The sequence below is a fragment of the Triturus cristatus genome, chromosome 7 (genome assembly GCF_964204655.1).
Source record: "Triturus cristatus chromosome 7, aTriCri1.1, whole genome shotgun sequence".
Classification (NCBI taxonomy): Eukaryota; Metazoa; Chordata; class Amphibia; order Caudata; family Salamandridae; genus Triturus; species Triturus cristatus.
In genome coordinates, this window is record NC_140590.1 from 1,711,331,700 (window position 1) to 1,711,359,658 (window position 27,959).

A 27,959-nucleotide genomic window follows, 5' to 3' on the forward strand; every position below is an offset into this window, starting at 1 on the left:
TTTTGAGGCCTCAAAAATAAGGTGCTGATCTGCCTAGGAGAGTATGACTCAAGGTCAGTCATACTGGGCATGATGACACAACCTAAAAGTTCATTTTGTAAAATGTAAATGGCAAAATGAGGGGTCATATATAGAGGCTACACGTGCCTAGGGGAGTACAGCTCAAGAACATACTGGACATTGTGTCACAACCCACAGAGCCAAAGTGCAAAGCGCAGTACCTGAAAAGTTAAGTTTTATAAAATGACAATTACATGGAGACAGGTCCTATACTCATGGTACCTAAGGTCCACAATTTTTTGGCAGAGGCAGTGCAATTGATCAAGATGTGTTGTGACAACCAGCCTTTTAGTTAAGGTGCTAAATTGCCTAGGAGAGTGTGGCTTGTAAAGAACAGCCAGCCTCATAATTATTCTTGTGGGGGGGGGCTCCAGATCAGGCCAGTCATGATGGCTGATAGGGGACCACAGTGGACTAAGTACCAGTTGTATGTACCAGATTGAGGTCTATATCGTTCAGACACAAAATTGCACAGTTTGTGAAGTTCCAGCAACAGGGTTAGTCAAAGTTTGTTACTTCAATGCAAACCCCATTTCATGTTGCCCACAGTGGGAGATGAACCTCAAGTTGTGAAGACTGTAGACTACTCATGTTCTTTATCAAGTTGTGGGCTTGCATTACAAATTTCCCAAAACTTGGCCTTGTCCGCCACTGATTCCAGGGTGTTCAAAAGAGGGTCAGCCTCTTTGGCCGACAGAATCTTTTGCTGTAAGAATATAGGCCTCAGTAGGAGTCAGCTGGGATGTTGCAATGTTGGACAGCAGAGAATTATTAGTGCCAACAATTCTCGTCTGAAGTTACATTGTCTACAACTGTTGATATTATCGAGGTATTTCCATGTAGGGTTTAATTCTCTGAATAGAAGCGGGTCTAATCTGGCCAATAGTGTAAGTTTTACAATGTGCTTTTCTACTGCCTGATGGTGATGGGGCTTGGTTGAGTTGTGCAGTTGTGACGCCATTATTGTCTCATGAGAAGCCCAGGCAAGGAGTGTGTCCATGTCCATTTCTCATGTTTTTTTTATTGTGGTTCGAATGCAAGTTTAATTAATCACATTGTTGTCCCAGTTCTCCACTTCAAGTTGTAGACATTCTTTAGCTACTGCCAGATTGTTGGACCAGTGGTTGTTTGCAGATGTAAAAATAGTTTTTATTAGGTTCTTCATGGTCTTGCTGGGGGCGGCTGTTGCCTGAAAATATTATTTAGCAACAATCAGCACCTTAAGACCGTCACGGGTGAGTAGTTGCACCTTATAATATTGATTGCCTATCTTTCCTGGTTGTGATGCACCAGACCAAATTCCAACCTGAACAAGGTATTCCTTGTGTGAGATGGGAAGTGGAGTAACTTCTTGTAGGCTGTAAACTGGATCTTATCTTGGGCAGTTCCCATCATGCTGGGAAATCCTTGCTGGGCATAGTTGAGGGAGGGGAGAGGTTTGGCATGAACCACCCTCTAAATGGCAGTAATTGTGGGGCTGTCAAGTAATGCTCCCTGATAGTTATAATGTTGAAAGCAGTCCAGCCTCCGTGGTCCCAACCGCCAAGTTAGAATATCTCCCCAAAATAACTTCTTTAGTTTTGTTCTCATTAGTCACAAGCTCATTCCTGAGATTTTATGTGTTATGAGCATTGAGGGCATTTTACAGACCAGATTTTGTGTGGTTGAAAAGCACTAGATCGTCCGCATACTGCATGAGTGGAATCCTCCAGTCTTCAACTTTAGGGGTGACTAGGTTGGCTCATGCTAAGGTCTGCCCAGATCCGCGGTGTATAGATTAAATAGCATAGGCGCCAGCAGACAGCCCTGTTTCAGACCTCAGTCAGTATCCATCTTAGAGGTGGCCATCTCCCACGTGAGTTTAAGTAGAACCCGGGTCCTCGCATATAAGGACATGATTGCTCGTAGTAATTTGGGGCAAACGTTCCAATCCGCTAGCTTCTGTCATAAGATGTTCCGGGCAACTCGGTTGAATGCTGTTGAGTAGTTGATGAAATAAGCAAACAAGGGCAGTGAATTGTGGGTTGCGGCTTGATGAGCTAGGTATGAGAGGACAACTATATTGTCCACTGTTAACCCTCCTTTGTTGATAGAAGGGTAGTAGGCCTTCGGCATAGGCCCATTGCATTGACACCTGAAGCAGTACTGTTAGAAATGGGGGTCTCTAGTTGGCAATGGCTTGCACCTTTGTCCAAGTAGGGACCCTTCCTTCTAGTCAGGATAAGGGAGTTATACTCCTAAAATAACCCCTGCTGAGGAACTTCGATTTTCGATCACGATCGAATCGACCCGCCATTTTGTGGCCCGCCGCCATTTTATGTTGCCATCACTCAGGCAGCACGGCGAACAAAGTCTATTCTGCTTTTTCTGTAGCCCGGTGTCGAAATACGCCCTCAGCCTCTATTTGCAAAGCTGGTGTTAGAACTAGCCGAGTACACTAATCCCTGTCTGGCTTTTCTAATCCGCGTCTCAACTATCTGTTGGCTCACACTATTCTTTCCTGACCTTATCTTATCGACTGGCCTTCACTGTCTCCTGCTAGTATTCTCTCGTTTCACGACTGTCCTCCAATACACACAAACGTATCTCACCACCTGCAAGTTAGTTATGAATCTGTAATGTATTAGCCTGAGGGTGGGGTGACAAACACAGTTGGAGGAGAGGTCTTTTCGAGTCATCCGATATTTCTATTTTCAAACCTTTTCTATTGGTTCCGCTTTGTTTTCCAACTTTCCTTATTGGCTCTTTTATATATGCTCTGGGAGTGTATTTCGTTAATAATTGTATTTTGTATAGTATTTAACCTGATGCGCCACAGAGTGAAGTGGCAGTCTCCTGAGAACCTACTTTGTGTACTTCTAGGATAACTGTACTAGCTGCAGCTAAATAAATCCAATCTTCTAACACCGACAGAGTGTCCCGTGTCTCTGTGTAGCGAAGCAGGTGAACTCCGGAGACATAGGGCGTACCCTGCATCGCCAGGCCCAAAAGGTTCTGGTTCTTCAACTGGCGCCCAACGTTGGGCGGCTTCAGTGGTACCGGTTCTGCTCAAAGGTCGTGAGGAACCCCGCAAGAAAATTCCGGAGGGTTCGCGAGCCACACTAAGCGACCCCTGTATGTCGAAAGTGGTCCGAAGGTCTTTTGCAGCGCGGTTACTCCTTCCTGACGGCTACTGACGACCGCTGCCCTGACTGCCGACCTGCTTTGGCCCATTTCTTTGATGATGTATGGTAAGGCGAGACGATAGAAGGGCCTCTGTTGGTGGAAGAAGACGTCCTTAGTTAAGTATTTTCGTGGGTCGCGCCCACAATTTGGTTCTTTGTTTGGTTTTCTTAGGCTTCTTAGATTTATGTTTTGCAAAAGATAAAGCAGAGGGTAAGTGCTTTTGTGCTGCGTAAACTGAGTTTTACTCCCTTGAAGTTTGTGAACAGTCCGGAGACATCTCGAGATGCCTGGTCTGACTAAGTTTGGAAGAATTTGTTGTCTTGGTTGTAATAGGGACTCCCGACTTGAGGACTCTTGTCCGATTCCTTCGGTTGGAACTCCCACATATGAGCTCTATTCAAAACATGGTATCGGCCCCATTGCCTTTAACGAGACATGGACTCGATACACGAAGAAAGATGGTGTTCTCAAATGGCCAGAAAACGGTAGCTTCGATCCTGATGTGCTAGATAATTTAGAAGCAGTTTTGTTCAAAAGAAAAGCCCGGCCGGCAATGTTTGACTCTTTCCGCCTTTGGCGTAAGGAAGCCAAACAGAAAGAAATTAAACAAGCAAAATGAGATAGGAAAGCACAGGGTATGACAATTATACAGGCTGCCCAACAGTTTAGAAATGATGAAGTTGATAATGCGACTGAAATTTCAGAAAGACAACATCGTATGGCGATAGATAAATGCTATCCGGTGTTGCCTGTTTCTCCTTCTGATAACAAGAAAGATATAGAAGAAGATCCCCTAATGTCTCATTTATTAAGGTTGCCTCCGCCTTATGCGCAAAATGCCAATGTACCTCAGCTGTTACAGCCTGCTCAGCTGCCAGTGGTACCTCCGCCGGTTCCGGCTCCTCAGCATTTGCCTCCTCCAGTATTACCGCCCTTGCCTGTTTTACCATTAGTCTCAACTTCTTTACCTTCATCTCCTAATTTCAGATCTCCTTTGCCTTCTGCTCCTCCTGCGATTCCCAGTTCTTCTCCTGTCAGTTCCCCTAATTCTTTGTCTCCAGTTCTAATGTCTAATTCACCGTCTATACATAAGCGTCTCACAGACTCTGTTACTAGTATTCTATCTCCTTTCTTTGGAGCCTTTAATGTGTCTCCGGCTTTTGCTCGAAGACAATCTCGTAGTCAGTTCCCAGATTTTGAGGAACGAGAGAAGCTAGACTCTCTTGCACGAAGATGGATCAAGAAGGGTCCACAATATAGTGTGTTTGATATTATGCCTACCTTTTCGCAATGGAATGCGGCTACGCAAAGATATGTTTTCAATGTGATGTGCGACATTCTCATTAAAGAATGGGAAGATGTGAGTTTGAGTCTGATCTCACAAGATCTGTTAAATGTTCAGGCGGATTTTGAAAAAGGACTTATTGTAGGTTCTAAAGTTGAGGAAGCTGTAAGGACACTTATCTCTTAGAGATCCTTATTGTTTTCTCAGATTTTTCTTGATTCCGATCTGTCGGTTAAACTGATGTCGTAAAATTACCCTATGAGAGAGGTTCCCCTAGTTTGGAAGGAGGCCGTTGCAGCTGTAGGTGGTAATGCACCTATTCTTGCTCATTTCCAACGTATATGGGTACATGTCCCTTTGAAGAGATCTGAAGTTTTGGCTCTTAAACAGACTCTACCAGATCCTCGTAAGAACCCTGCAGGCTATTATAAAGAATTATCGCAGACAATTGATGCTTGCATTATGAACCTAGCAGACATCGATATGTTAATGGATAATGTAGTCCCACAGACAATATGGGCTAAGATTCGTAGAGAGGATCACGCACAGGAACTAGGAGCTACTTGGGATGTTATAACTAATACAGATAGAGACCAAGTGGGTGGCGCAAAGCCTGACGCTCTGATCTCGGAACTTCCTGGTAGAATCATCACGTTAATGAAAACTATGATGCCTGCACTGAGAGTTAATTGGGATAAACTAGCAGCATGCAAACAAAAGAAAGATGAAAGTGTCTCTGGCTTCTTTACTCGTTTCGAGGAGACATTTATCGACCAAAGTGGTCAGGACATGGCTACCGAGGGTGGACAGCGATTATTCGTGGACAAATTTGTATTCAATTTGCTTCCCGAGCTGTTGCACAAATTAAAGGATTCAGAAAGTTCATGGGCTGTTTCTTCTTCTGCCCAGATATTGGCTACTGCACAATATTTTGAGAATAGGGACAAAGAAGAAAGAGAAAAGCAAGAGAAAAAGACGAAAGAATTAAAAACGAAGCTTCTCTTGCAACAAGCCTATCTGCCACGTTATGCTCAGCCTCAAATTCAGCAGCCTCCACAGTTTCAGAGGTTGTATCAAAAACCTGAGCCATACAATCTGCGACCTTTGTTAGGTCCTAATCAATGTGCCTATTATAGAGAGGAAGGTCATTTTAAGAATAGTTGTCCGGTTTTATTGCAGCAAAATGGAGCGTTATCTGCTCCACGAGGTCGTGCTGGCCTCCAGTCAGCAAACAGAGGTAGAGGTCGAGGTGTGTTGACTCAAGAGCAGCGTACCCTTCCTTCTCCCAATTCCGTGAACTATTTTGATCAGCAAAATGTGAGATCTACACAGTATTACAATGAAGACCATTATGTTGAAGGCGAGAGTGAGAGTCTTCATGCTAACTAGGACAGCCATGGACAAAGTAAGGGAGTTGTGCCAATCCCAGTAGATCAAAATGGTCCTTATGTTAACATCACTACAATGGGTGTTTCAGAGCCATTTCTTCTGGATACTGGAGCAATGAGAAGTTCTATCATTCATTCAAAACTCCCTGGGGCACCTTTGTCTGGCTTAACGAATGTTTCTGTAGGATTCTCTGGCACCCCTGTTCGCAATCCAGTTTCTTGCCCTTTGCCTATTTTGGTCTCTATGATTTGGAAGCTCCACTTCTGTTAACGAATGGTTGCGGTGAGAATCTGTTGGGTCTAGACCTATTGAAAAGAATGCATGCTACAATATATTGTTCTCCTTCAGGCGTACATCTTACTCTAGGACAGAAGTTGATCTCCCCAATGTATTTGTCCAAAGATCAGTTTCCTCCTGAATTACTTTCTCTTCCAGCAGCACTTTGGGCCACGGGTCTGAACGATGTGGGCTGTCTTGAGATTCCGCCTTATGTTGTCACTCTCAAGCCCAATGTTGAATTACCACGTATCCCACAGTATAGAATTTCTGCTGAAGGTGAGAGAGCGCTTTTGGAAATTATTCATGACTTAATTCGGAAGGATGTGGTTGAAGAAACTAGAGGTAACACATGTAATAGTCCTATTCTTCCTGTTCTTAAACGTACTGATCCTTCTCAGCCTCCTGTGTACCGTTTCGTAATTGATTTGCGAGAAGTAAACAAAAATGTGATTCCACAATTTCCTGTTGTTCCAGACATCACTGCTTTGTTGACAATGATACCTTCCACAGCGACTTGGTTTTCTGTTATCGATCTAAAGAATGCCTTCTTTAGTATTCCCATTGCAGAAGAGAGTAGGGACATTTTTGGCTTCTCTCTTGGAGGCCGAAGCTTCCGGTTTAAGCGCGCACCCCAAGGCTACTGTGAAAGTCCCTCCATTTACAGCCAAGCTTTAAAATGTCATCTTGATACTTTTCACTTGCCGTCTGGTGCTGCTCTTATTCAATACATGGACGACTTGTTAGTCGCCGCCGATTCAAAAGATATCTGCAAAGATGTCACTGTTGCTTTGTTGCGCCACTTGTTTAAACTGAATCACAAGGTTTCACCTTCCAAACTACAATATGTTTGTCGAGAGGTTACCTACTTGGGTCATCTCCTCTCAAAGGAGGGACGACGTTTTACACCAGAACGAATACAGGCGATTGTGCGAATGTCTGTGCCATCCAGACAAAGGGAAGTACGTGCCTTTCTGGGTATCACTTCCTATTGTAGACAGTGGATCCCTAACTTCTCCCTGATCGCCAAACCTTTGACTTTAAAAGATACGCCTCAGCCCCTTCCTTGGACTGATGAGTGCCAAAAAAGTTTCACTGACTTACGTACCGCTCTCTGTTCTGCTCCTGTACTAGGCACCCCAGATTACACTAAGCCTTTTACGCTTTATGTTCACGAGAGAGAAGGTTGTGCATTGTCAGTTTTGACACAGCAATTTGGAGACAAACAGCGGCCATGTGCCTATTTTTCGGCTACATTGGATCCCGTAGCTAAAGCATTGCCCAGTTGTCTCAAAGCGACAGCAGCAGTTTCTATCCGACAGTCTGCTGGAATGGTGTTGGATAACACTCTCATTGTTATGGTGCCACATGCAGTGGATACTTTGCTAAACAGAACAAACACACAGCATCTTACGAGTGCACGTTTAACTGGTTACGAGCTGACGCTTTTGGCTAGTCACATACACATCAAACGATGTAATACCCTGAATCCAGCTACTTTGTTGCCCCTTCCAAATGAGGAGAGTGTTGAGGATCAGCATGATTGTTTCTTCCGTACTGAGGAAGAGACAAAAGGAAGAATTGACCTAAGAGACACACCGCTAGAGAGTCCGGATGGGACTCTCTGGGTAGATGGTTCTTGTTTTAAGATGCCTAATGGAGATACGGTTTCAGCCTATGCTGTAACTACCTTACATACGATTGTGGAAACTGCACGCATTAGACACAATTCAGCGCAAGCAGCAGAATTGATAGCACTAACGAGAGCTTGCGTTTTATCAAAAGGAAAGAGAGTGAACGTGTACACTGACAGCCAATACGCTTTTGGCGTAGCGTTCAGTTTTGGGCGTCTCTGGAAAGAGAGGGGTTTCTTCACTTCACATGGTACCAAAATACAGCATGGTCAGTTAGTGACTGATCTCCTTGAGTCACTTGCTTTACCCACCCAAATAGCGATAGTGAAGTGTAGTGCACACAAGAAGATTACGGATGATGTTGGTTGAGGAAATGCATTTGCAGACGAAATAGCGAAGAAAACAGCGAGAGATTCAAAGAGTCGAATGTTTGTGGCAGGCCCTGCGAATTGGGTCAGAGAGAGAGGAATGTGTGAGAATACAGTGGAAAGCGTGAAAACTATTCAGAAAGAGGCTTCAGAAAGGGAGTTGAGCAAGTGGAAAGAAAGTACGGGAATGTTAGATGAGATGGGTTGTTGGGTGGAACTATCTGAACATCAACGTTGGCTGTTACCAGATGCCTATGTTCTCCCAGTGGTTACTATGGCTCATGGTCCAGCCCACTTAAGAGCAAAAGGCATTTGTAAACTTCTGGCACCAGTGTGGCAGAATGAAAATATCCCAAAATGTGCAGACAATGTAGTAAAGCACTGCATTGTTTGTCTAATGTACAACCCAGGAAAGGGAACCCCAGCTCCAGCAGGTCACTTTGCTCCTCCGACATATCCATTTGAGGTGTTGCAAATTGATGACATTCATATGGAGCGATGCAACAACCTCAAATATGTTCTGGTGGTAATATGCGCCTTTTCGAGGTGGATAGAAGCATACCCTCTGAAAGATAATACAGCCCTATCCACAGCTAAAACCCTACTAAAAGAGTTCTTCTCCAGGTTTGGTTTGCAGCGCATTGTCTGGAGTGACAATGGGAGCGAATTTGTTGGCCAAGTCATGCAGAAAGTTTGTGCAGGTCTTGGAATCAAGCAAAAGTTCCATGCGGCAAATCATCCACAATCAGCGGGTTTAGTAGAGTGTTACAATGGAACTTTGAAGTTGAAGTTAGCAAAGATTCAAGCAAGTACAGGACTCAATTGGCCTGATGCTTTGCCGTTAGCCCTGCTATCCACCAGAACTGCAGTACACTCTCGTTTGGGACTTAGCCCTTACGAAGTGGTATTTGGCCGTCCGGCCAACGTATGGGGAATACCTCGCCCTAAGAAATTCTCAGACTTGCCATATCCAATGTTGATTGATTATCTGCATGACCTTACGACTAAATTGCGTGTTCTTCATCAACAGGTTCAGAGTGCTCTGCCGGAGGCCTCCACAGACCCAGGTCATTCCATCCGACCAGGTGACTGGGTGTCTGTGAAGAATTTTCAGAGGTCCAGCAATCTACAACCCAGGTGGCGGGAGCCTCGAATGGTTTTGTTGACTACAAGGACAGCAGTTAAAGTTGAAGGAAAGAAAAATTGGATTCACGGTGTGCATTGCAAGAAAGTGCCTTTGCCTTTTGATCAGTGGGTTCGTAGAGGGGTTGTTGACTGTGAAAGCGAAAAGACTCCACGATTCGTGCCTTTTAGTGATGCACACCTGAATGGGACACTGTCTGAGAAAGAGGACGACGACATTTTACAGGAAGCAATTCCATCGCATCGTCGCTTGGATACGACTGAACCACAAACATTGTTCCAAAATCAGAGTGTTCCGGGGAAGGAACATTACAACTTGAGATCCAGGCTAAAGAACATTTAAGACTTTCTTCTCCCTTGTGTAGTATTCTATCCCAGTTGCAGGGTCACGTTAGGAGTCTAGGTCACGACCTGAATAGTGACAATAGGTCTGCAGGATCTTCAGTGTCATAGGACGGTAGAGCATCGTGACTTCAGTGATTGAGGAAAATTGCCGTGAGCATCCATTAGTAAGATGGAAACTACACTAAGTAATAAAGAAAGAAGAGATGAAATGAAGAAAACATCCTGTAAAATAATGTACAGTCGTTTTAGTATAACTATATGTGTTCTTATATCATTATGTATTGTTTTGGCGATTATTGGGTGGATAATTTATGCTTTGCAGCCAAGAAAGACCTCCCCTTCTTCCTCTTTGCCTTCCTCAACTATCTCTCCACACCTCTTTTATACTCTCCCTTCACATGAACTCGTCAGAAGAACTGAGTATTATAACAATTCTTTTATCCAGCTATTACATCAGCACAAATTAGTGATTAATACAACTGATTGTTGGGTGTGTGGTCTTATGCCACATACCACAGAGAAAGGAATGCCATATCTCATCCTTCCTTTCTCTTATGAAGGTTCTGCTTGGGCTTACTTCGTCATCTTCTCCAACGCTTATCAAAGCAAATTGAGACGATCCGTTAGTTCACAAATTAATTATCCAGATTTTAGTCACAGTTCCTTGATTAAGGGTATGGTAGTTATGGCTAAAATCATGGAAAATAGTAAAATTTCCATCGATGAAAGAAAAGCATACACCAATTGGAACATCACCCAATACATGTCGAGTCTCAATAGTAAGGTTGGAAAAGGAAAGTCCTCACCGATCTGGACTATACCACATCAGGGTAACTTCTGCTTGCAGATAAACAATCACTCTTCTGACACTACACAAAAGAGTAACTGCTCCCACACGTACATTTATTCCTCTCAAAATTCGCCTCCTCTAGTGCCGTCTCAAGGCACCTATTTCATCTGCTATGATAGAGCTTATACTTGTTTACCAACGGGTTTCTCTGGTACTTGTTATATAGCTTTTCTTCTTCCCCCTACTTACACTGCTTCCGCAAATCATCACCAAACCCGATATGGCAGAGGGATTATTGATTCAAAGGACACAGCAGGACAGGAAGGAGGAGATTTCCTTAAAGGTTTTCTTCCCTTCTGGGGTCCCATGGCTAACAGCAGAAATATAAGGCAATTGGTCCGTGTCGTAGAGACTACAATAGACATCACTGTAGGAGCTTTAAGTAACATCACGGCAAAACTACAGGCGGATCGTCTTATGACCTTGCAAAATCGAGTTGCCTTAGACTTTGTTCTTGCCGATCGTGGTGGAGTATGCAAATTGATCGGGTCAAGTTGCTGTATTTTTATTCCTAATGACGCTCCAACAGTATACCAAGCTATCTCCAAGTTGCACATAATCTCTGAGTCTATTCATCAGGACGAAGGAGATTGGTCTTTAACGAAATGGTTTTGGAGACTACTGTCCAAATGGGGTTGGAAAGCATTGACGTTCCTTGGTATAATCCTGACCATTATATTTTCCTGTTGCCTTTGTATGCACTGTGGTCCCGCTATCTGTAATTTTTGTGCTACTATGTGCATCCCAAAACCCAAGCCACAAGTAACGGAAAACATAAGAATGATGTTACAGCAACAGCTCGATGACCTCATGGCTATTGACGTGGACTCAGATTAACATGAGTCTATCTTGCCTGAGTTCTGGCAAAAGGAGGGTCTGAGGAACTTTGATTTTCGATCACGATCGAATCGACCCGCCATTTTGTGGCCCGCCGCCATTTTATGTTGCCATCACTCAGGCAGCACGGCGAACAAAGTCTATTCTGCTTTTTCTGTAGCCCGGTGTCGAAATACGCCCTCAGCCTCTATTTGCAAAGCTGGTGTTAGAACTAGCCGAGTACACTAATCCCTGTCTGGCTTTTCTAATCCGCGTCTCAACTATCTGTTGGCTCACACTATTCTTTCCTGACCTTATCTTATCGACTGGCCTTCACTGTCTCCTGCTAGTATTCTCTCCTTTCACGACTGTCCTCCAATACACACAAACGTATCTCACCACCTGCAAGTTAGTTATGAATCTGTAATGTATTAACCCGTCCCACGTTATGAAGGTATAGTTATTTTTAATGTTTATATACAGAAGGGAAAGGAGGATGAATATAAGGTGGAACTGGGAAATTTAAAAGAGGATATGATGACTGTATGTGATAACTACCAGAAGGATGTATTCTTGGTGTTGGGCGACTTTAACCACAAATTAGACCCCCGTAGAATAGATCCATGGAGTAAGTAGTTGTTGATCTCCTATAATATAGAGGTTGCCATATTTCCTAGTGGGGATAATTTGGCCCAAGATATGGCATTAGGACAGTTGTTGGGCTCTATGGACTTGGTATGTGTGAATGGGAGAATGGAGGCTGATCGGCCGGCAAGGCACACATTTACGATAGGCCAGAAACCCTGCCCTATAGATTATGTGTTTACACATGCCTGGAACTTTGAATGAATTAAGTACTTCGGGGTGGTAAGAGTGGAGCGTGGTGATCACTATCCTCTAAAGACCAAATTATATGCAACAAGGTGAAAACAGAGAGAGATACCTCTTCAGGTACATGTGGATTACCCATAGCGGCTTGCAACCTGCATATCGGAGGAGCACATTGGAAAATTAAGTGCTGTACAGCAGACCCTTTCATTAGAAAACATTCCAATCAAAAATGGCATTGGTATGAAAATACAATAAGACAACTGGAGGAATGCCTAAGGGTGAAAATTATGTGTTTACACATGCCTGGAACTTTGAATGAATTAAGTACTTCGGGGTGGTAAGAGTGGAGCGTGGTGATCACTATCCTCTAAAGACCAAATTATATGCAACAAGGTGAAAACAGAGAGAGATACCTCTTCAGGTACATGTGGATTACCCATAGCGGCTTGCAACCTGCATATCGGAGGAGCACATTGGAAAATTAAGTGCTGTACAGCAGACCCTTTCATTAGAAAACATTCCAATCAAAAATGGCATTGGTATGAAAATACAATAAGACAACTGGAGGAATGCCTAAGGGTGAAAATTAAATGTAGTAAACCCAGGGTAGTTAGTAAAAATAGATCCCATAATAAAGAACGACCATGGTTTGATGAGTAATGTCATAAAGCAAAAGCATATATTAGACAAAGGGAAAGAAGACTTAGGGTAATGTATAATGCTGAAATGTCCCTTACTCTACAGAAATTAAGGATAAAATATGAAACGATTATTAGGAACAAAAAAAGAACCTATAAAGATAGTTGTTGGGTAAGTATGCTAGCCGTAATTGAGTCCAAAGATGTGAAAGTTTTTTTTAAATTGGTCCAAGAAAGTTCCGGCAAAATATTAGGGTCTCTGCACTGTGTTGTTCCCGAAGATGACTGGGTGGGTTACTTGGGGGAAATTTATGGGAAGTGGCCACTGCTAAAGAAAGTAATAACAATATCTTTGCCAGGAGTGAGGGAGGAGCACTTTACCTCCAGTCATATTAGAAAAATAATATCTAGCCTAAACCTTACCCGGGCCGCAGGCCCAGATAATCTGCCTGCAGTGATTATAAAATCTAGGCCTGAGTGGTGGGCAGAGTTTTTTGCAAAAATGTTTCAGGGGATCCTTAACACAGGCATCTTTCCAGGAAACTGGAGAGGAGCAATCATAAGACCAATCCCCAAAAAAGGAGATTTAAAAGCCCCGAAGAATTACAGATTAATAAATCTCCTAGACATAGGAGACAAAGGTTTTGCAAAAGTAATTTTGGGAAGGCGTTAGGACTGGGCAGAAGTAAATCGGAATGTGCCCCACGGAACGGGGGGGGGCTCAAAGAGGGACATTCAACGGTTGACCACTGGTTCGCGCTCTGGTCCATTGCGCGGAAGTCAATCTAGCATGGGGAAGTTTGTTCTGCTGCTTCGTGGACATCCGCACAGCATTTGAACTAGTGGACCGGGAACTGCTGTGGGAGACTTTGACTGGATATAACATCTCTAGGGATCTGTTAGGGCTGATTCAAGCACTTCACACCGATAATAGGGCCCAGATAATTTTAGATGCAGAGGGGAGCTTATCTCAGAAAATTCAGATTGGCAATGGACTGAGGCAGGGGTGCGTATTGGCCCCCTTGTTTTTTTCCTTGTTTATTGCAGACTTACATTCAATCCTAGGTATTGTAACTGGGAAAAGTCTGAATCAAGACGGGAAACATATCTCATGTCTTTTATATGCGGACGACCTTGTAATTATTGATCAAACAGAGATTGGTCTGCAAAGAAAGCTAAACAGGTTCAATGAATACTGTTGATAAGACAAAGATCTTATGTTTTGGTCGGAGGAAAATAGGGTTTACATGGGCAAACATCCTGAACAGCGACTCCGGAACAACAAGTTCCGGAGTCACGAAAGCCGAGCAACGACTTGCCCGAACAACGACTCAGCCTTAACCACGCATGTACGTGGTTAAGGCTGAGTGATTTGAAGCAAAACCCCGACACTAAACATTATCTCCTGCATTAATGTAATTGTATTTAAAAACATTTCTAGAGTACGACATTAGTGTTTTTTATTGAATGCATTTTGAAATTAAATTGAAGGTCACGACATTGATGCAAAGTGCAGCAACGCAAAGACGGTTGTGTTGGTAGCATCAGTAGTAATATTAGTAATAATAATAATTGTTTTTGTGCCCAACCAGACAGATGTGATAGCAACAGAAACACGTTTACCTCTACACCGTGTTCCATATGGTAATTGCTGTTAATGCTGAAATTTCCATTGCTTTAATTAACATGTTACTTTTTTTTCATAAGACTTGTCCACGTGATACTAATATTTTAGTGAATTATATGGAGAGAAGGGGAAGGGGAGGATGCGGCGTAAGATCCAGTCTCGGCGACGGTTCAACATCCTGTGATTCTGGGCAAATCACTTAATCTCCCTGTGCCTACTAAAAATGAATGTGTCCTCGTGTGATGTAAATGGTGTTCATGTAAAAGCGCTCCAATACTTTCGGGTCGAGTTAGCGCTATATAACGAAAAACTGCAAAAAAACCAGGGGTATCCCTAAACCTCTATTACATTATTGTTTACGCATCTCTAGGGTGCTGTTTGTCAGCGTCAGACACTGGGTGAGGCTCGATCTAGGCACAGAACCCAGAGGTGACTTTTGAAAACCTTAAGATATATTCCAATAAGGGTTCATTATTCTTTAAATCGCCAGAATGGTAATGTCTCACACGCATAAAAGCATTCACTCCCTGCTTTGACTACCAGTTTTTTTTGTGCAAGTGGATCTGTGCACTAATTATGCGAACCTGTTTATATTTCTTCATTTGTGCTTCTTTTTCCCTGATTCTAGCAACTTAGATGGACAGTGCATGGACATTGCATGACTTCAGATTCTGGTGGTGAGGGCGGGGTGAGAGGTTGAAAGTTATAAGGTTTAGACTGACATAGTGGGGGGTTCACGTGAAAGGTTATGAAATGCACTAGACGCTGCCGTTATTTAAAAATTGAAAAGGTAGCACTGTTTGAGAGCCCTACATGGAGGTTTTGTGTCAAGTAATCTGGAAGCGACAGGTGTGACCTCAGATCGGTCTGGTTTTATTTTTATCTCTCCGTTACGCTGTCACTGTACACAGGGTACAATGCCCAACAGGGCATACGATTTATCATGATGTATGTATTTTAATATCTGTGGTATTTTTAGGGTGGGTGTAATTGGTTATTAAGGGTTGGAGGGATCGGGGTACTAGATTGGAAGCATTTTTTTTTTACCACGCATTCCTTTACCACGAAAAAACATGGCAAAGGAATGCATGGTGAAAAAATGTTGTGGTTTAGACGAGGTCGTGGTTGCGACCTTGTTGTTAGGGAAGTCGTGGTTGTAGAACTCGTTGTTCCAACATACAACCGTTTACATGGTTTCTGGGCTCCGAGAGGTTGGAAAAGGTAGCAGAATATAGGTACCTGGGAATGTGGTTCGAGAAAAGTCTGCAATGTCCTACCCACCTCGATGCACTAAAGCTGAGGTCATCAGCATCGGTTAGTGGATTAAAAAAATCCAACGGTGCTTATGGCAAAATGTCTGACAGACCGGTCCTAATAACTTACTCAGCAATGGTACCACCACAATTTTTGCACGGTGCTGAATTGCTATATTTGAGTGCCAAAAACGGATGGGACATTGAGGAGGGAAAAATACTGAAAAACGTATATTCATTGCCCAAGTCTTCAATGGTCCAGGCGGTGAGACTAGAATTGGGAATCACCTCATGGGGTATAAAATCTTGTATGGCCCTACTACGATTCTGGCAGCATCTGGGAATGGGAGAAGATTATAAAATCTCGCAATGGTGCAGAAACGAGATTGTAAAGAGCGAGCTAACGTGGGCAAAAGGGATTAGAGCTAACATCACTAAAGCGTGTTACACGATGGAGGTTACGCTGTGCCCCCAGACTTTCCTAATTGAGGTTGACAAGAGGGGACTTAGGTCCCTGGGAAAATAATTTTCTCGAGCGCAGGACCAAGATTACCTCTTGAGGAAAAGTTCTGTACGTTTTATGGCTTCTGCATGGCAAAATTATAAATATTTCACTTATATTGTTAGGTTACCTAGCAGTCGGTTAAGAAGAGAATTGCTAAGGTTAAGAATTGGGGTTAACCCTTGCTATGTGAATAATGGGGTAAAAAGATCTATGATTGACAGCAAGGGAAAATGCACCTTCACTTTGGGAACAACATGTGACATTTTATATATATTATTGGATTGTCAGGAGGTTTTAGATATATGAATAGAGATTTTACGTCCAATTTTTAAAAAGTATGATATTAAAAACAGGGTTCAAGCAGTAAACCTTTTAACAGAAATGAGTACTTTAGACATAGCTTGTGCCATGGGGAAGTTCATCCAAAAAGTTAAAGAATTTCTCAAACGTGATTAGATCTGAAATGTTTGTTTTATTGTTTTATGTGGCCTATGTTATATGAAATGTTGAAAGGAAATCCAAGTGTATTATATGAATTTTTATGATGTTTTAATTAAGAACCGTCATTTTAGTAGTTGTATTAATGTAGTTTTTAAAAACGTTTGAGGACCATTGGTCTAAATAAACTTGTATTGAATTGAAAATTGATTGACATAAATGACTCTGTGTTATATTTAAGCCAAACAGAGCCTGATTACGAGTATAGCTGATATTTATCGCTTCTGATAAATAACAATACCGCCAGTATTTTATTTATTGGGTCTGATGAATAACACCTATTATGAATTTATGGTGAATTACATGGTGAATTTGGTGTTTAATGCACCAACATCTGCATGATACCGTAATTACAGTATATTTTCCCGTGTTAGATTTCGGCAGGTTTGGCCTGCGGAAATTTAACAAGCATTGAGGTAATTAATGTATCTAATAAATATCGGATGTGCTAAATACCTTCATACTCATGATTCTGACTCATGCGTAAACAGGGTTTAATGCATGGGACGGAACATTGTGGGCATCTCGTTGTCACACCCTGAGGGTGGAATTTGTGCTATAATTGAGAAACATATTGTACCTATATCACTGCTATGTCTATAGGGATCCACAAATGGAAAGAGACTATACAGTAAGGGTTTAAAGACTTGCACAACTGGATATGGTCTTGAGAGGTGCGACCTCTGGTCATGGTTGAAAAGTATAACATTTGTGGTCCAGCTTTTGAGCCAGCTGCTGCATCAGTTGGGTGGGTAAGTTCCTTTTCCTTTACTACCTTTACATGCATTCCTTGTTATTTTTTTGCTGTGTACTGTATTTAATGTGTCCCCTTATTTTTAGACTTTCCAAGCAAAATGGGCATTGCCAGTGGTAAGAACCTCCTGGTGTGTCACCCTTTTTCAACCAGTGTGTCGTGGTTTTCCCTTGCACTGTTGGCACTTGTTACAATCATTAAAACACATCTATCAGGCTCTTGTTTGATTCGTTTGTGCAGGCGAATTCATAAGAAGCTTTAGGCGACTTGTCCTTGTGTTAGGTTGATATCTACCTTTAATGTTGACTGCAAGGCTAGACTCTATGTAAATGTATCTTTCTGTTCTGATTCCTAGGTTTTGTTCTCCTGAGTCATTGGCCCTCATTTTTCTTCATTTAATGATTTGTTTAAGTGTTCTAGGTGCCTCTGGCTCCTACTATATTTTGGTTTTGATGATGATTCCCCATTTCTTGTGATATTGAAGAGCTGTTGACTATAGGGTCAAATGCCCTGGCATGAACTAATGCTACCTGAATATGGTCCTTATCCAACAGCACTGCTCTTTGTGTCATCCTTGCCCTTCTTTCCGAACACACATTTATTTCTCTTTGTCACTCCAATGTGTAATCACTGGAGCACTGAGCACCTATGCCTTATTAAATCTTGTTGCAATTTTTAATGCCATGAATCCCATGATAGATATCTTGATAAATAATTAAATTATTCTGTAATATTTCTGGCAGAGTGTTATCTTCTTTCTTTTGTTTCATTCAACTGCATGATGGCAATTATGTCATCTAATACATTGTATTTGTTTTTATAAATTATAATGTGTGTGACGTTATGTTTTGTCAAGATATTTTCGTAGTTCAATGTTTTAGTAGTCAATATTTTGATCTACAACTGTATAAAGATAGAGGAACTTCCTGTGATGCCATCAGAGTCAAAGATCTTGTGTGTCAATTTCCTTTGATATCATGCGGGTTGAGGTCAAAGTAACTGAAGTCATTTTTGCTACCCCTGACTCTTAGGTAAACATCCAATATATCAGTGCTGTGATGGTGCCGATAAAGGTTTCCAATTCAAAATAATGATCACTCAACTGCACTCTTGAACTGTTGAACATTTTGATTTATTCACTCTCAACCAGAAACAGACATAATCATACAGGAAATGAAAACATTTATCATGGACTAGATTCCCATACTGGAGAAAAACCCCAAACCAAAAGTAATCCTAAATTCACAAACATGCACAAAAATTAACATTGTCTATTTCAATTCCTGGGGAGTTATTTGTTTAGATTAAAATAAGTACACAAATATTCTACCTATACCAGCTAAATGTCATATAATGAGAAAACAATGACAAACAATCTAAAGTCCAGTAATCCAGTACAGCTGCGCTTGAATGTTTCTCCATTCTCGGATGTAGCTACCAATGGTGCAGCAGGTGCAATGAAACCTGGGGCTTGGATCCAGGAGGGGACTCTGCTGCAGAAATATTAATGTTTTCTATTTCTACAAAGGGGGTCCGTTTTTGATGCTTGCATTAGGGCCCTACGGTGACCTTGCTATGCCACTGACTCATTGGATGAATATTGACACATGCTAATGTACCTAAGTTGCACCTGCCAGAAACTCATAAAGTGATTCCAGGCAGGCATTAACCTATTAGCATCCTGCGTTGCCTTATATTCTGCTCAAGGGTGGGAACTGGGCATTCCAAGGTATGGTTAGTGATGTTTGTGGGCATTTACAAGTTCTTCTTCTTCCTCTTTCTTGCCTGGAAAGAGTTGTAGATCAGCCATGTAAGAAGAGGAATTATCATCTGCTAAATTGCTGGGATTGTAAGGCAAGTAAGTTTTCCAAAAAAACAAATGTGTGTTTGCACAGGGGCTTTTATTCCCTTTGTGTGGAGTTCTCTGTTATTGGTAAATCTGCAGAGGAATGAGATCTTTTTGTGAATGACATATGACCTTCTTCAGACGGGAAAACCTACACCTGGAACATGTATTTTCCTGGAAAAGTTTGGGCATTCTAGAAAGTTGTAAATCTACACTTGAATGTAGGTGTACATATTTGAGTACAGCTTTAGACCCTTATTTGTGAATTGGGCTCCAATTCTGCAAGTGTGCTCTTCTGATAATGAAAACCATGGAGATGATCCTACTCGTCCAGACTTATGCTCTTGCTGCCAGTATTTGGCTTATAAAAAACATTGAGCAGACACCCAGTAACCTATCATATTGTACACCAACTAAGGCCCTTGGGAGAGAAGTATGACTCCAAAAAAGCAGTAACACACAGTTGCTGTATGAATTTGGCTCATGTCCTGTGGACAGAAGAATAACACTCGTGCAGCTCTGACAAGTAGGTTCTAGGGCGTGAATTAGTTTGATTTGCACATGTTTTCAGAGATCTTTCTAGCAGATATAATTAGGGGATATATATATAGTGTGGACTTCTCTTATGTGTTGTACAAAGCAGACATTGTTGCTGCAATGACATACAATGGCCAGTATGGGCTTAGCAGCAGGGCACAAGTCGGGGGTACAAGCAGGTACATGGCGTCCACCCACTATTTTCACAGTGTGGACTCCGTCCCCCCTGTCAAGAAGTTGGGCCTAACAGAAATATGCTGAACTTGTCCTGGTGTAATTTTAAGACAAGGGACACGTTCAGCAGTGCCGAAAGGTTATCTGTTTTACATTCCCTGCAGCAAAGTGCAGGCAGCGAGGGAGCTTTTTTTTCACCTCCAGCTGGACCAAAGTTAAGGGGCTAACAGACCTTGTTTTGTTTGTATATCCTGACTGGAGGGGTCCTGGAACCTCAGACTTAAATGTAAAGGCCACGGAGGGGAAACAAAGGCACCCAACTTGTTATCTCTTCACAGGTACTTAAGAAAGACATGCTTTTGCCTTTGTTCCGTCCCTGTATATAAGAGATGAATGCACTGTAAGAATGTCAGATGTGTTGGCCTGTCCCAGTATTTACACAAATAATTTCAATAGCACTATTTTATTTAGTTCTTAACGCTATGCAACCCAGTGCAAGGTGTCAGAACTCTTTACGTAACATTCTCATTATACATCGACAACAAATCATGTACATGTGTGAATCAATGTACAAGATGAGTTACATGAGACAGGTTTACAAGGTGTTGGAGTCACATGTCCTTCATAGCTCGCTGTGCTATATTACAAGGATTCAAATGTATGAACTGCAGGTGACAAAGGATCTCTTTGTTCAAAGCAGTAACCGACTTACCTTTCTACATAAGATAAGAATCTGGCATCTGCATGTTACATAAAGTGCTTTGCAGGAGACACATTAACCTTCTATACTAGTTAGATTCATTTCTGGGACCCGACAAAACACAGATCTCTCCAACAAACGTGTTAACCTCCAGAGTTATTTCCCCATTATCGTTATTATTGCTCCCTGAGCTTTACTAGGCACCTCTGCAGCAGGTGCCTCAACACAATAAAATATTTTAAGATGCAAACTTTGCAGACAATTAAGCAGAACAGATCAACTGCCATGTGCCTCCTTGTTGCCAATTTCTTTGTGGCAGGGTTTAAAAAAATAAATGTATTAGTTGAGGCCCAGATTTTGCGTTGGGATTGCGCCATTTTTTTGGCACAACCCCAACACCAAATCGCATATGTTAAATCTCATAATGCACTTAAATGTAGTCATGATATACCTGATATACATATGTGTGAGTTCTTAATATCTAATGCCACTTCCTGTTATGTCACTTCCAGTGAGGTCACTTCCAGTGAGGTCACTTCTTGTGATGTCATGTGCAATGTCACGCGTCGTGACATTATGCGCTGTGATGGCACGCATCATGCTTTCTCTTGCATACTGCCTAGCCTGGTAAGTCCCCCCACTTCTTTTTTTCTGACTTGTGCCCTGCTTATCAGAATATCTGCTGAGAGCAGACAGGCACTGATGCAGCAGTAAACATCAATGGGAAGGTATGGCACAGCAATGGCTGAAGCTTTGTCACAGTGAATCATTGCCACCAAGCACCCGAAGAGAGAGTCAGCTTGAAGTGCAGCACACATGCACACTGGCCAATCACAGCACAGCACTGCCCAAAGTTATAAAGCTCCCAGGCATACACATGTGTCTCAGTGAGATCCATTGAGCGGTTAGCACATGGCCTTGTCTCCCTGACTCGTGGTAACATTTGATGTAGCAATGACAACCAGTGACCCAGTCCATATATGCCATTGGTTGACATTCTGGTAAGCGGTCAACGTTCATTGTTAACCTACCAGAAAAACAAATGTTATGGCATCAAGCATTAGTTGAGTCCCAGGATGACTGTCTGCTAGCAAAGGATGTTTTGTGGAATATGCTGTGTGAAAATGGAAGCTCTAAAAAAATCCTTTGAAGATATCTCTGTTTTAAAAAAAAGCATAAACAAAGAATAGCATATGAATGTTGAGGCGTAGCCCATAACAAGAAGAAAGTGTGACTGATACTACACTTTACTAATGGTGTCAGATTGCACATCAATGTAGATATCTGTGCCAGACTGACAGTGGTATGTGCCATGTTCAATCACAGCCTTACTACCCTGTAAAATGTTCAGCTCCACTGGAACTGAGATCAAAACCTCCTTGCTCATGAAACTGACAGTCAGTTTTGTGCGTGGCGGTACCTTCCTCGGCAAACTTAACTCTGCTTTTTTGCTTGTGGTGAATGTCTCAACCTCATCTTTCTTCACTGAGAAGGTGTTGGACGCCTCTGACGAAATATTGGCCACTCCTTGCAAGGTAAATGAGGCACCCACCTTGATTGAAGACACCTTGCTGAATTCAAAGCTATGGGAGACATATTTCTCAAACTCTTTGCAAGAAGTAGCGGTGAAATGCTGCTCGCTGTCTGTGTTGTTGATGTAAAAATACTGATCTGCCTGGATGTTCTTTTCACTATCTGTCTTTTTCTTGTCCAACAGAAGTGTGGCGGTGATGGAGGGTTTCCCAGGGCACAGAGGATACACGTGAGATACTAGATCGTTGAAACCAACATCACGATAGTTTGCCAGATTTTCACCAGCCCTGGCTACAATACACCTTCCCCCTCTATTTCGATGCTCGTATAGAAGCCATGCTCCGCTGTGGACTCTGTGGGAGGATATCTCATCATTCATGTTTCCAAACATTAAATTGGTCTCTTGAGTCAGAACTGTTTGACTACCAGAGAAATTGGGATTCTCATAGAGTGTGATCTTTGGATTGGTCAGGTCTTCAGTGATCAGCCTCAGAGAAGATGCTTTGTCGCACATTTCAATGGAAGGATGTTCTCCCTCCTCTAGGGCACTGAACGATCCTTGATAGTTGGGACGATCGTACATTAGCCATGGCTGCCCCACCACCTTCACAGACGAGATGCAGTCTCCGAAGTTCTCCTGTGCCAGATTCACAACATCTGCTGTAAAGGTCCTTTGGAGCCCCTGGAACTTGTGAAGTTCATAGACAGTGATGGTGTTCATGGTGATCAGCTATGAAGTTTCAAAATTGTCTTCTGTGATGACCCTGTGTTACAAAACGACAGCTGGTCAGTGGAGAAAAATCATGCATGATTGTGTGAAAATTCACAATACTGGCTCCTCTCTTTTAAAAGGAAAGAAGGTATATTTTGATGGCAATGTCAATGACAAGTTTATTGTATGATTACTTAAAATCATTACAAGTTACATGAAAACGAAAATATCACGGTGTGAGAGAATACAGAAATAAAAACCTTATATGAGAACATGTTTTACAGCATGATATGATTAAAACAAAACTTTAAAACATTGCATTAAAACTTACAACACTGATCACAACAGCTTCCCCTTTTTCCTTAAAATCATTTAAGGATGATATTGCAAGCTAATGACGTACATGTAGTGGGTCATGATGGTGCAGATGGTAGTAATTCCGAAATGCCACTGGCCCCGGGATGTTAATGTGTATAGGGTACTGATAAAAAGTGTACAGCTAAATAATAGAGCTAAGGTGGAAATACCAGGCCTAAAGGTGAAGTGCAGAATACATAATGAAGAATCATATGCAGAAACTGAAAAAGGTCTGTGTTTTTTAAGGCACAGATGGCTCAGGTTCTTACTGGGCAAAATGACACAACCCATAAAGCTAAATTTCAAAGTACACTGCCTGAAGGAATGTTTTACTTTTATTTTTTTTATGTGCAGAAAACATAATAAAAGGTTATATATGGAAACGACCCAGGGTCTACACTTTTTGAGGCCTCAAAAATAAGGTGCTGATCTGCCTAGGAGAGTATGACTCAAGGTCAGTCATACTGGACATGATGACACAACCTAAAAGTTCATTTTGTAAAATGTAAATGGCAAAATGAGGGGTCATATACAGAGGCTACACCTGCCTAGGGGAGTACAGCTCAAGAACATACTGGACATTGTGTCACAACCCACAGAGCCAAAGTGCAAAGCGCAGTACCTGAAAAGTTAAGTTTTATAAAATGACAATTACATGGAGACAGGTTCTATACTCAAGGGACCTAAGGTCCACAATGTTTTGGCAGAGGCAGTGCAATTGATCAAGATGTGTTGTGACAACCAGCCTTTTAGTTAAGGTGCTAAATTGCCTAGGAGAGTGTGGCTTGTAAAGTACAGCCAGCCTCATAATTATTCTTGTGGGGGGGGGTTCCAGATCAGGCCAGTCATGATGGCTGATAGGAGACCACAGTGGACTAAGTACCAGTTGTATGTACCAAATTGAGGTCTATATCGTTCAGACACAAAATTGCACAGTTTGTGAAGTTCCAGCGACAGGGTTAGTCAAAGTTTGTTACTTCAATGCAAACCCCATTTCATGTTGCCCACAGTGGGAGATGAACCTCAAGTTGTGAAGACTGTAGACTACTCATGTTCTTTATCAAGTTGTGGGCTTGCATTACAAATTTCCCAAAACTTGGCCTTGTCCGCCACTGATTCCAGGGTGTTCAAAAGAGGGTCAGCCTCTTTGGCCGACAGAATCTTTTGCTGTAAGAATATAGGCCTCAGTAGAAGTCAGCTGGGATGTTGCAATGTTGGACAGCAGAGAATTATGAGTGCCAACAATTCTCGTCTGAAGTTACATTGTCTACAACTGTTGATATTATCGAGGTATTTCCATGTAGGGTTTAATTCTCTGAATAGAAGCGGGTCTAATCTGGCCAATAGAGTAAGTTTTACAATGTGCTTTTCTACTGCCTGATGGTAATGGGGCTTGGTTGAGTTGTGCAGTTGTGACGCCATTATTGTCTCATGAGAAGCCCAGGCAAGGAGTGTGTCCATGTCCATTTCTCATGTTTTTTTTTATTGTGGTTCTAATGCAAGTTTAATTAATCACATTGTTGTCCCAGTTCTCCACTTCAAGTTGTAGACATTCTTTAGCTATTGCCAGATTGTTGGACCAGTGGTTGTTTGCAGATGTAAAAATAGTTTTTATTAGGGCCTTCATGGTCTTGCTGGGGGCGGCTGTTGCCTGAAAATATTATTTAGCAACAATCAGCACCTTAAGACCGTCACGGGTGAGTAGTTGCATATTATCATATTGATTGCCTATCTTTCCAGGTTGTGATGCACCAGACCAAATTCCAACCTGAACAACGTATTCCTTGTGTGAGATGGGAAGTGGAGTAACTTCTTGTAGGCTGTAAACTGGATCTTATCTTGGGCAGATCCCATCATTCTGGGAAATGCTTGCTGGGCATAGTTGAGGGAGGGGAGAGGTTTAGCATGAACCACCCTCTAAATGGCAGTAATTGTGGGGCTGTCAAGTAATGCTCCCTGATAGTTATAATGTTGAAAGCAGTCCAGCCTCAGTGGTCCCAACCGCCAAGTTAGAATATCTCCCCAAAATAACTTCTTTAGTTTTGCTCCCATTAGTCACAAGCTCATTCCTGAGATTTTATGTGTTATGGGCATTGAGGGCTTTTTACAGACCAGATTTTGTGTGGTTGAAAAGCACTAGATCGTCCGCATACTGCATGAGTGGAATCCTCCAGTCTTCAACTTTAGGGGTGACTAGGTTGGCTCATGCTAAGGCCTGCCCAGATCCGCGGTGTATAGATTAAATAGCATAGGCGCCAGCAGACAGCCCTGTTTCAGACCTCAGTCAGTATCCATCTTAGAGGTGGCCATCTCCCACGTGAGTTTAAGTAGAACCCGGGTCCTCGCATATAAGGACATGATTGCTCGTAGTAATTTGGGGCAAACGTTCCAATCCGCTAGCTTCTGTCATAAGATGTTCCGGGCAACTCGGTCGAATGCTGTTGAGTAGTTGATGAAACAAGCAAACAAGGGCATTGAATTGTGGGTTGCGGCTTGATGAGCTAGGTATGAGAGGACAACTATATTGTCCACTGTTAACCCTCCTTCGTTGATAGAAGGGTAGTAGGCCTTCGGCATAGGCCCATTGCATTGACACCGGAAGCAGTACTGTTAGAAATGGGGGTCTCTAGTTGGCAATGGCTTGCACCTTTGTCCAAGTAGGGACCCTTCCTTCTAGTCAGGATAAGGGAGTTATACTCCTAAAATAACCCCTGCTGAGGAACTTCAATTTTCGATCGCGATCGAATCGACCCGCCATTTTGTGGCCCGCCGCCATTTTATGTTGCCATCACTCAGGCAGCACGGCGAACAAAGTCTATTCTGCTTTTTCTGTAGCCCGGTGTCGAAATACGCCCTCAGCCTCTATTTGCAAAGCTGGTGTTAGAACTAGCCGAGTACACTAATCCCTGTCTGGCTTTTCTAATCCGCGTCTCAACTATCTGTTGGCTCACACTATTCTTTCCTGACCTTATCTTATCGACTGGCCTTCACTGTCTCCTGCTAGTATTCTCTCATTTCACGACTGTCCTCCAATACACACAAACGTATCTCACCACCTGCAAGTTAGTTATGAATCTGTAATGTATTAGCCTGAGGGTGGGGTGACAAACACAGTTGGAGGAGAGGTCTTTTCGAGTCATCCGATATTTCTGTTTTCAAACCTTTTCTATTGGTTCCGCTTTGTTTTCCAACTTTCCTTATTGGCTCTTTTCTATATGCTCTGGGAGTGTATTTCGTTAATAATTGTATTTTGTATAGTATTTAACCTGATGCGCCACAGAGTGAAGTGGCAGTCTCCTGAGAACCTACTTTGTGTACTTCTAGGATAACTGTAATAGCTGCAGCTAAATAAATCCAATCTTCTAACGCCGACAGAGTGTCCCGTGTCTCTGTGTAGCGAAGCAGGTGAACTCCGGAGACATATAGCGTACCCTGCGTCGCCAGGCCCAAAAGGTTCTGGTTCTTCAACTGGTGCCCAACGTGGGCCGGCTTCAGTGGTACCGGTTCTGCTCGAAGGTCGTGAGGAACCCTGCAAGAAAATTCCGGAGGGTTCGCGAGCCACACTAAACGACCCCTGTATGTCGAAAGTGGTCCGAAGGTCTTTTGCAGTGCGGTTACTCCTTCCTGACGGCTACTGACAACCGCTGCCCTGACTGCCGCCCTGCTTTGGCCCATTTCTTTGATGATGTATGGTAAGGCGAGACGATAGAAGGGCCTCTGTTGGTGGAAGAAGAAGTCCTTAGTTAAGTATTTTCGTGGGTCGCGCCCACAATTTGGTTCTTTGTTTGGTTTTCTTAGGCTTCTTAGATTTATGTTTTGCAAAAGATAAAGCAGAGGGTAAGTGCATTTGTGCTGCGTAAACTGAGTTTTACTCCCTTGAAGTTTGTGAACAGTCCGGAGACATCTCGAGATGCCTGGTCTGACTAAGTTTGGAAGAATTTGTTGTCTTGGTTGTAATAGGGACTCCCGACTTGAGGACTCTTGTCCGATTCCTTCGGTTGGAACTCCCACATATGAGCTCTATTCAAAACATGGTATCGGCCCCATTGGCTTTAACGAGACATGGACTCGATACGCGAAGAAAGATGGTGTTCTCAAATGGCCAGAAAACGGTAGCTTCGATCCTGATGTGCTAGATAATTTAGAAGCAGTTTTGTTCAAAAGAAAAGCCCGGCCGGCAATGTTTGACTCTTTCCGCCTTTGGCGTAAGGAAGCCAAACAGAAAGAAATTAAACAAGCAAAACGAGATTGGAAAGCACAGGGTATGACAATTATACAGGCTGCCCAACAGTTTAAAAATGATGAAGTTGATAATGCGACTGAAATTTCAGAAAGACAACATCGTATGGCGATAGATAAATGCTATCCGGTGTTGCCTGTTTCTCCTTCTGATAATAAGAAAGATATAGAAGAAGATCCCCTAATGTCTCATTTATTAAGGTTGCCTCCGCCTTATGCGCAAAATGCCAATGTACCTCAGCTGTTACAGCCTGCTCAGCTGCCAGTGGTACCTCCACCGGTTCCGGCTCCTCAGCATTTGCCTCCTCCAGTATTACCGCCCTTGCCGGTTTTACCATTAGTCTCAACTTCTTTACCTTCATCTCCTAATCTCAGATCTCCTTTGCCTTCTGCTCCTCCTGCGATTACCAGTTCTTCTCCTGTC

General features: G+C 42.6%; 2 pseudogenes; both read right to left on the bottom strand.

Moving 5' to 3' along the window:
* Positions 1-22,947, bottom strand: part of LOC146812840 (epidermal differentiation-specific protein pseudogene) — a 24,704-nt pseudogene extending 1,757 nt beyond the window's left edge.
* The window catches only part of LOC146812841 (epidermal differentiation-specific protein pseudogene), a 28,242-nt pseudogene continuing 20,613 nt past the window's right edge, over positions 20,331-27,959 (bottom strand).